The sequence below is a fragment of the Tupaia chinensis genome, unplaced genomic scaffold, assembly GCF_000334495.1.
Source record: "Tupaia chinensis unplaced genomic scaffold, TupChi_1.0 Scaffold000028_1, whole genome shotgun sequence".
Taxonomy (NCBI): domain Eukaryota; kingdom Metazoa; phylum Chordata; class Mammalia; order Scandentia; family Tupaiidae; genus Tupaia; species Tupaia belangeri.
The window spans coordinates 7,119,955-7,130,056 of NW_006159458.1; the positions used below are offsets into that span (position 1 = coordinate 7,119,955).

The window sequence follows — 10,102 nt, forward strand, 5'->3', positions numbered from 1 at the left end:
GCCTCCCCCCCCCACCCCCATGACTTTTTTTTTCCAATAAGCAACTGCCAAAGTGTTCATACTGTAAGCATTTATAAATAGTTTTATCAATTACTGTAATTATTATTTGGTAGGATTCTCCCTTTCAGTAGAGCGCAGTTATTCACTTTCCATATTTATCCCCCTCAGAACCTCTTCTGAACAGCAACTGTAATGCAAGACTAAATTACAATCATGTGTCGATTCTGAAGGTTCTTACCTTTTTCTCTCACCCTGACCAAAATTTGGTATTTCTATTGTAGTTCATCTATCAACAGATGCTTATAATAAAAGGCAAAGCTATTCATTTGTGGAACCCTTGTTAATTCTCGTGGCCTACATGCTTGTGAACAATTAGGAGATGAAACAACATCGGGGAGAGGCAGTTCCTATGCTATGAAGCCTTTCTATTCTGACGCTGCCTGTTAGAGAGTACACTTCAGTGCTCGATGTGCAAAATGGGAATTAGGACTCTCTTGTGTGTAAGGCTAGATTCAGATTTGGCTGATGTCGGTTGTGTAGGATCTAAGAGGAGGAAAAAGGAGGTAGAAATTGAGAGCTCAGGCAAGAGGTTCATGCTGCATCACAAGTCAATGACTAACAAGGCTCCTCTGCAGAGTGCCCAGGACAGAGCTGAACTACCTGTAGATGTATCTTTTTTTTTCCTACCTTTTTAAAAAAATTCTTTTTGAGTTCCTTTTCTCTTTCTCCTTTACCTCCTTCCACTTCTCTAAACCACCATGGGAAAGATGCACGATGTTAGTCTTAGTCTCCTATCTGTAATCCTTTCTTCCAGAAACTCGACGTTTTCCCATAAAGGTATGTGTTGATGTCATGGCTACTTTTGTTTATGAAGTGTATGTATGGATGGATGCATATATTTACTTATTTTTATGAGAAACACATTAAGAAAAAGAGAGAAAGAGAAAAAGAAAAGAAAGAATTTTTAAAAATCGCCCACAACAGGATCCCGTGTTGTGATCCTCCCCCAGCCTTCCCAATCAGCCAACCAGGACTTTTTGGGCACATGCATGTGGGCGGGACATGTACAGGGTGACCAGGGAAATGAACCTCAGTCTTCCATATGGTCTCCAGCATCACAGAGTGTTGCTACTGCAGCACCACTTTGACTGGGCGCTGGCTACTTATATTTACTACTCTTTTTGTTATGCCAGAAGGAGCCTGTGCGTTAAAAAAGAGAGAGTTTTCACTGGCCCTTTACTTCTGGTACCACAAGACTGGTTTCTCCCCAGCTGAGGATGCAAGCACATGGACCGCGGTGTCACTTCTCATTGTGCTCGACAAGGTCCTCTCTCGGTTGTGAAGAGGACTAGTGATGCCTAGAAGATAGGCTTGCTGCTCCTTTCTTTTTCCCACCCTGACCACTTTCCTTAGCACGCACAGAAGCTGCCACACTCCTTGGGTACAAATGTGAGTATACATGGCAGTACTGTCCCAGTATAGGCATAGCCACAGTGATGGCAGAGGGGAGGTGAGGAGGGGAAAAGAGGTAAGAAAGAAGAGGCAAATATTCCTCCTTCATTTTAAACATGTAGGGATATTTTATGTTTTATTTAAAAATATGGCTGCATTGTCTTTGTTATTCTATGTGAGAGTCAAGATGGATTATTTTTTAGTACATTTGATAATCATTAGACTGAAGTGAATTTTCTTCTTTTTCTTTTTTTTGGAGAGGTTTTTGCTATAGGGCGCGTGCACTCACCAGACAGACAGACAGAGAGAGACAGAAAGACAGAAAGCGAAAAATCACTCCCCAGGGGGATGGCCACGCCACAATCCCTTCTCCATTCTCCTCTTGGGATCTTGGGCACACATGCACATGCACCTGGCGTGAGTTTTAAGCCACCAGGTCCAGGACATGAACCGCAGTCAACTACATGGGAGTCTAGCAACATAGTCATTACGCTAACTGCTGGTCCCAGACTGAAGTGATTTTTAAAGTGAAATATAAAAACTTTAAACTTATCACAACACATATCTTTTCATTTTAATTTAGTTTTTGTGCCTAACTTACTAGAAGATCATCATTTGTGCTGGACACTATAAAGACTTCCTTGGAAATGTAGATAAAGTTAACCCAACATGACTTTTGTAAGAGAGCTGTGTAAATAAGGTATTTACAGATGAAATAGGTAATTAAGGAAGATAGCATATCATCAATGTCAAAAGGAGTTTGGGTTTATTTTTCATGTTCAGAAAAATACAACTTGACTATTTCAAAAATTTCATAATTGTTAACAGATTTTTCTTATCAGGTTTCTCATGAAAAAAGAAATTCTGAAAGGTCCAAGACCAGAGTTGAAATTATTCAAATTTTAAGTTAAAACTGGATGATAAGGACATTACAAAATATTTTTTTACAAAGTTTATTCATTTATTTCTACCATGATACAGAAGGACAAGGATAGAGATTGGTAGCTCCAAAGGGGTCCTCATGCCACAATCCTCCCAAGCCTGAGCCACCAAGGACCACAGACCTGCTCACTCATGTACCTACCATGTACAGGAAGGCGTCCCACTTTCCCATGTGCTACTAGCATCACAGTGTTGTGTTATGCTGCATCACTCTCTGGCCCCTAGAATAACGTGGAACTTCGGACTTTTAAAATGTTCATTGTTGGGAGCCAGTAGGTGGTGTGGTAGTTAAGGCACTGGACTCCCACATAGCCAACTATAGTTCAAATCCTTTCTCACTTTCTCTCTCTCTCCCTCTCTCTCTCTTTCTCTAGTGAGTGCACATGCCCAATAGCATATTAAATAAATAAATCAATTCATTCTTAAAAAATAAAATGTTTATTATTAGTATCCAATATGCTCATTTATGAGCTAAACATGTTTTAGTCATAATTTTGATACTGACCAATTGAATTAATCAACTGAGATTCATTTGGGTCCACATCAAAGTAAACTAGCCAGCTTTTAATTTAATTAATTAATTTAGTTAGTTTCTTTTCATAGAGTGCATGCTCTCACTAGAGAGAAACAGAGCGAGAGAAAGAGAGAGGAGGAAAATGAGAAATCATCTCCCAGAGAGGATGGCCACACTGCAATCCCTTCTCCTCCATTCTCCTGTCAGGATTTTGGGCATGCACACACATGTGCTCAGTGTGATTTTCAAACTGCCAGGTCCAGAATTCGAACTATGATGGGCCATGCACGAATCTGGCCTTGGGATGGGTTAAGGGAACTTTACTCAAGAGTACAGCCATCTAGGGAACCAGCAGTTAGCATAATGCTGGACTCCCACGTAGTCGACCGTGGTTCGCGTCCCGGACCCGGTGGCTTAAAACTCATGCCAGGCGCGTGTGCGTGCGTGCCCAAGATCCTGAGAGGAGAATGGAGGAGAAGGGATTGCAGCGTGACCATCCCCCTGGGCGATGATTTCTCGTTCTGTCTCTATGTCTCTGTCTGTCTGGTGAGCACACACGCCCTATAGTGAAAACCTCTCCCCCCCACAAAAAAAAGAGTACAGCCATCTAAGGGGTTTAGCTACCCTGACTTCAAGTGGAGGCCTTACATTAAAACATTTACTCATACCTAGGACCATGTTGAAATCAGAATATACATAAACCATCTAAAGTTGTATTCTTTTTTTTTTTTTTTTAAACATCAGTTTCTGAAGGAAACAAACCATCTCTTGGCAACTTCTTATTTTCCAGTAGACGCTGGTATCTGCAGTAATCAGACTTTGGCAGCCTTCCTTGATCCTTTTCTTAAGTGATGGGAGGACTCATTGACCATCCGGATTTACATCATTATTGGAGTTGTAGATAAGGACCTATTTTTTTTAGTTGTGGGGGGTATCGTTGCCCTTTCTCTGAACTCTGTAATGTGTTTATTACTTTCACCTGTTTTAATGCCCTCATCACACTCCACCTGAATAATTACAAAAATACAACTAGAGTCCCTACGGTGAAGACTGAAAACCGCCAAACAAGAATTGTGGTCTGGCAAGTGTCTCTCATTGCCAACCAACTACTGCTTTGCAAACTTCTTCAACTTGGTTTCTTACTTACATTCCTGCCTGGTATCCACTACTGCTTTTCAGAGCCTTCTGATTAGATAAGGAAAATCTAGCAGAGTCCCTTGTACATAAGTCAGGCAGAGACTCAGTAACATGGTGGCAGCTGCAGTGAATCAGAACTGAGCTGTTGGTGCCTTCTGGCCCGGTTTCTTCCTGCTAGCCTGCAGCAATCTGGAATTTAAAATGTTTTCCTATGGAAATTCTAACTTTCATCTTCACGGCTTTCTCAAACGTATAGATGGTAACTCTGTATATCATTAAGTTAATGAATTTAATGTGTAATCTGATCCATTCATGTGTTGGATTAGGACACCAAGCAGTGCCTCTTGGTTGGTTAATCATTGTCACTTTTTTTATTACTATCTGATGAGTTGTCATTACTTATTTTATTACGGTCACAATGGATTGTGCAAAGTTTTGTATCAGTTTCCTAATTTTTGACTAATTTAAGTCTTGTACATAGTAGCAGCCTTACTTTAAAAAAATGTAATCGTGTTATTCTTTAATACATAAAATAGTTTGATTTGATTACCTATGGCAACTTAGATATGGATGAAAATTATGTATTGTTAACATTAGCTAAAATTCCAATTTATAATGGAAACCTAAACAAATAAACATATACAATAACTAGTACTCTCAAAAAGATAAACAGTCTACCCTTCTTTTTGATCTTGTGGATGAATTTCATTTGGCTACAAAAATTCTATTATGTAGGGTAGAAGGCACATTTTACCTTAACCTTTAAGATATTATTATTGTTGTATTACTAGAGTACAGGTTAAAGGAGGATTTCTGTTATTTTTTTATTTTCTGTTTTTCATTTGTTAATTCTTTCATTTTGAATAATCCAGAGACTTTGCCTTTCATATTTGAAGTCTAGCAAACTTTACTAATTTTAATAGTTATGAGCCAAAAGTAAGCTTAGAAAATAGAAAATTATTTGATTGATCTACGCCTCCGAGATGCCAAGCTCAACTCATAAAATAGCTCTAGAACTTTCTTTCTTGGGTTATATGGTTGTCTGAAGCTTGAAAACAAATGTTTGCAAGCCCACAGCAGAATAATGTGGTAAATCGGAAAGATGAAGGGGCATCTTAAAGTTTGACACAGTGTAGGGGAAGAGATTAAAAACAAAGCAAAATATAAAAGTTACATGCAAGTACTGAGGACACAATACAATAGATGGATTCAGATTAGCGTAGCGCCACGCCACGTTTGTTATACTTGGCTCTGTTGACATGATGGGCTGGATAGTTCTTTTGAGAGGTGGTGTGAATGCAGAGGGGAGGAGTTGAGTAATGGATTTCAGGATGTTTAGCAGCATTCTTGGCTCCAATCATGGCTAGTCACACCTTCCTCCCACCCCACACCATTTGTGACAAAATTATCTCTACACTCTGCCAAAGGTCCCCTGGGGGTGGGAGTGGGCTGCAAAATGAATCCCTGTTGAGAAGCACTGATGCAGAATTAAACAACTGGATAAACCTTGGTATTCCTTCAAGGTGTATTGCGATAGTCTTTATTATAACTATAAGCCATCAAAATGATTACATTGTCTTTAGACCCTCTCTTGAAGAGGACAGGTAAATCTGTGATGTATTTTAGAGAGGTCTATGTTCTAGTAATGGGAATTTTTTAGCATGTTGCCTATTTGGTAAATGACAATAATTTCAGAAATTCTGATACAAAGACACTTTTATATTCATGTGACACTGGATAAAGAAATTAGCAAGAATTTTGTAAGATATTTGCTTCCTAATTTTTATTCTAGGTCATTTTGATGGCCCCTTGTACTGATACTAAAATTATCAGTGGTTTCCTGAGCACACATTGCAGAACAGCATACAAAGACAGCCCTGGCACAATGGCAAGGATTAGAAGTTGGCTCTGGGTTCCATGGTTAAATTTAGACAGCCCAAACTGGTATGAATCAAGAGCCCATGGGACCAGCAGTTAGCATAATGGCTATGTCGCTAGACTCCCATGTAGTCGTCCGCAGTTCGTGTCCTGGACCCGGTGGCTTAAAACTCACGCCAGACGCGTGTGCATGCGTGCCCAAGATCCCGAGAGGAGAATGAAGGAGAAGGGATTGCTGCATGGCCATCCCCCCTGGGGGGTGATTTCTCGCTTTTTGTCTCTCTCTCTCTCTCTGTCTGGTGAGCGTACGCACCCTATAGCAAAAACAAAAACAAAAACAAAAACAAAAAACCCTCTCAGGAGCCCGTGAAATAAAGAAAATCTCCCTAAAGGTTGTTCTTAAGTTTTTTTTTTTTTAAATATTTGATTTAATTGTATTCATTATTTATTATTTTTTTTTAAATTTGACCAGAGAGAGAGAGAGAAAGTAAAAAAGCAAGCTGCCAGGGGTCTGGGACTCCAATCTTAACCCCCATGCCACCCGCTGGCCCCTATTCTTAAGTTTTAAAACCAATTGTGTCCTTCCTTTATTCTGGTAATGTTTTCCTAACTGAAAGTCATGACACAAATTCGATCTTTGATGTATTTATGATTGAGCATATTGGAAAAGTGTGCCTCTATTCTCTAGCTTATTTCAGGGATCTGTGTGAAAACGTATCGGGCTCCTTAATTCCAGAAATGCATTTAGGCTTTCCTAGCTTGTGCTGGCAATGCAGTGTATGGAAACGGAGCAAGTTGAAAGGCTGACAATTCTACCTACTGCAGTCATCCTCTGAATGTCCCTAACTCTGGAAACTCTCCAACCTTACCAGCTAGGTGTTCTCTTCAAGAAAATCCTAGTTTGGAAGGACAATTTTATGGGTAATACTCTATTGTTTGAAGTCAACTAAGTTTAGTTTGCTTATACAAAAAAAAAAAAAAAAGTTCAACTTTGGACTCCAAATTGTCAACTTAAATTTAACTTTTTGCCTTTATCACATTTTTATGATTATTCTTTAATCCCTTATATTTTTATTCAATCATTTATATTTACATTTCTTTCTTTTCTGGTTTCTTCAAGAGAGATTTTTACTATAGGGCATGTGTACTCACTGGAGAGACAGAGAAAGAGAAAGTAAGAAATCACACCCCCACCCCTCAACCCCCCACCCACCCCCCGGTGGGAATGGCCACGCTGCAATCCCTTCTCCTCCCATTCTCCTCTTGGGATTTTGGGCACACATGCACACACGCCCGGTGTGAGTTTCAAGACTTCAGGTCCAGAACTTGAACTGCAGTCAGTCATGTAGGAGTCCAGTACCTTAACCACTATGTCACCTTCTGGCCCTTTTTTTACATTTCTTTAACTTAATTCTGAAGTTTTCATATTGGTCTGGGTTTTTTGGTATACTTTTACATAATCATTTTTCTCCCTATCTGCTTTACCTTCGTTGTTGTATATGATTTAAAAATTCTATTGTTTTTACTAGTGATTAGATTTTGGTGTCTTTTATGTATTTTCATTGTTATTCCCATTATATTAGAATAATTCTGCTAGAATAATCTAACAGTTTTTGATTCTTAAAAACTGTTTACTTCGTATTTCTTTTAAACATTACTCATTTACTTATTTCTTTTGTGTGACTACTATCTTGTATTTTTCTGTTGGTTTTTATATTCTTGCCTTTTATGATGAGGCTAGGCATAAGAGGAACAGATGTGAAATCTATGCTCTGAGAAAAAGTCTCTGAATATTTTACTGCTTCAGTCCCCTAAAGCCTACTCTCCAATTTCAGGTGTCAGAAACTCAACTGCCTACAGGAATCAGGGAGAACTGGTGAGTACTGGGACGCACCCAAGAAATGCGTGTCTGTCACATGGACAGCTTCCCCTTAGTTCCAGGAGGTTCTGCCATGTGGAAGGGCAAGCATAGCATTGACAGGTTTTTTTCCAAGTTTTTAACAAGTGCCAGAAATATGGGTATTATATGGATCCTCTCCGTTTGTAAATACCAGAAAACACTTTGTTATAAAATGTTTCTACTACACAGACCAAGCAGAACACCAAAGCAGTGGTATTCAATTACTTCTTAAAACCATTGCAAAGGCCACTAAAGCCAGGTTATATATGTTTTTGTTTAATAAAAATATCTAACTAGTGGAATGAATAATTAACTCAGATAAGGCTTCACTCTTACCAAGTCATTCATTGAGTCAGAAATTAGCAATATTTGGCATGCCTTTCTATCCTAGCGCACGTACTTCTCTAGCAACTCTGATTTTTTGAAAAGAATTATTTTATTCAAATTTATTTATTAAATTATTTTAATATGACCAGAGAGGGACAGAGTGAGAGAGAGAGAGAGGGGGGGGGGTGGGGAGTGAGAAAGCAAGCCACCAGGTCCAGTACTCAAACAGCGGTTGGCCATGTAGGAGTCCAGTGCCTTTAACCACCATGCCACCTGCCGGCCCCACAACTGTGATCTTAATGATCAAGATTCTTTCCTTGAAGGATTCTTCCCTCCCTTAGACATAGATTTATTTAATTATTATTTTTTGAGAGATTTTTGCTATAGGACACATGTGCTTGCTGGAGAGACAGGAAGACAAAAAGCAAGAAATCACTCCCTGGGGAAGATAACCATGCCACAATTCCTTCTCCTCCATTCTCCTCTTGGAATTTTGGGCACACATGCGTACACTCCCAGTGTAATTTTCAAGCCACTAATTTCAGGACTGGAGCCGTAGTCAGCCGCATGGGAGTCCAGCACCTTAACCTCCATGCCACTTGCTGGCCCTAAGATTAATTTTTTAATCATTAATTACTTGAATTTTGAGGGCATTAATATTAAGTATTAGTTAAATTCTCTTTGTGGTTAACAGGTGTCTTTATATGTTTGTAGTCATAATTCTGGCCCTGTCTTATTATTCTTTGTTATTATGATTTTGCTACTAACTATGGAACTCTCTTGTTAAATGTAAAGAAAATCTTGAATTATTCACAAATTGTCATGAGGTCTGAAAGACTAGCAAAAGACAATAAATTTTAGAAAATATTGCACATATAGAATGCTGTATAAATAGAATGATGGAAACTGTTGAGTAAAGTGGAAAATAGGTAAGACTATCTTTGGAGAAAATAACGTAACCCTACTTACAAGCTCTCATGGTCAAGAAACAGGGTGAAATAAGAGAAACACAAAGTGAATGAGAGAATGAAATGATTCAGGATGGATTACATAAAGTGGTCGTGCCTACATTATTTTACCAACTTCTTCCAAAATTTGAAGAGAATAATAAAATCTCCAAGATATTGTTAACCCTCTGCTGATTTCTAGGTCCTAGATATCTTTTGTTTCAGACTAGCACTGTTCTAAGAACATTGGGGGTCAGTTAGATTGAAAGTAGATTCATTTTTTTTTTAGCACTTTGACTTATGTCATATGGTTTGATCCCTCAAAACAACTCTGTGGAATAATCAGGAGAATTGTTTTCCCCATGGAAACTGAGACCAAGGAGAGTAGGTAATATTTTCTACAACACAGGTAGTTTTTAGATGTCAGGAACGTAACATGTAGGGCCTTTCATCCTAGTTTGTCGTGTCATTCTGCTTTTCTGCCACATTATCATTGGTAAATGACATAGTCATATCAATCGTAAAACAGAATGGGGAGCCCCTTACTCTTCGTGAGTGTGTGTAGAAACACTAGATCAAATTCTCAATAATCGACAGTGTGCCTTTCATTTCATTGTGGAGTTATTTTTAATACTGGTTAGAACATGCAAGCTGCTAATGGTAAACCTCTAACCTACACTTCCTTTTGATTACACGTATTTTCGGTTGGTTGAACTATATGCTTAAGGTTTTTTTCCCCCTAGAGTTGAGTTCGTAGTTGAGCTTATTAAAATCTAAACCCTTCATATTAGATAGGTGATAAGTAAGAAAATCAGTCACAAAACATAATCCTGGGGGATTTACTTGTTTCATCCACTTGCAGGATTTCCACTGATTTGTTCTAAACATGACTTGAAAACAGAAAAGTACATCTTGGTACCAAGCTATAAAAATAAAATAATTTTAGTATGGCCATGTTCTTTTCTTTCTCTGTCTCTCTCTACCTCTGTCTCTGTCTCTGTCTTC

At 38.7% G+C, this 10,102-nt stretch overlaps 1 protein-coding gene across 3 annotated transcripts in view; it reads left to right on the plus strand.

Annotated features, from left to right (window-relative positions):
* SOX5 (SRY-box transcription factor 5) overlaps positions 1-10,102 on the plus strand; it is a 1,018,333-nt gene that overhangs the window by 155,321 nt on the left and 852,910 nt on the right. For 2 of the 3 annotated variants that reach the window (XM_027771080.1, XM_027771082.1), the window contains one exon: positions 7,759-7,799. The exons of the other annotated variant lie outside the window; for it this stretch is intronic. The gene's annotated coding sequence lies outside the window, so the exon portion shown is untranslated. The remainder of the gene's footprint in view (positions 1-7,758; positions 7,800-10,102) is intronic. 3 annotated transcript variants of the gene reach the window in all.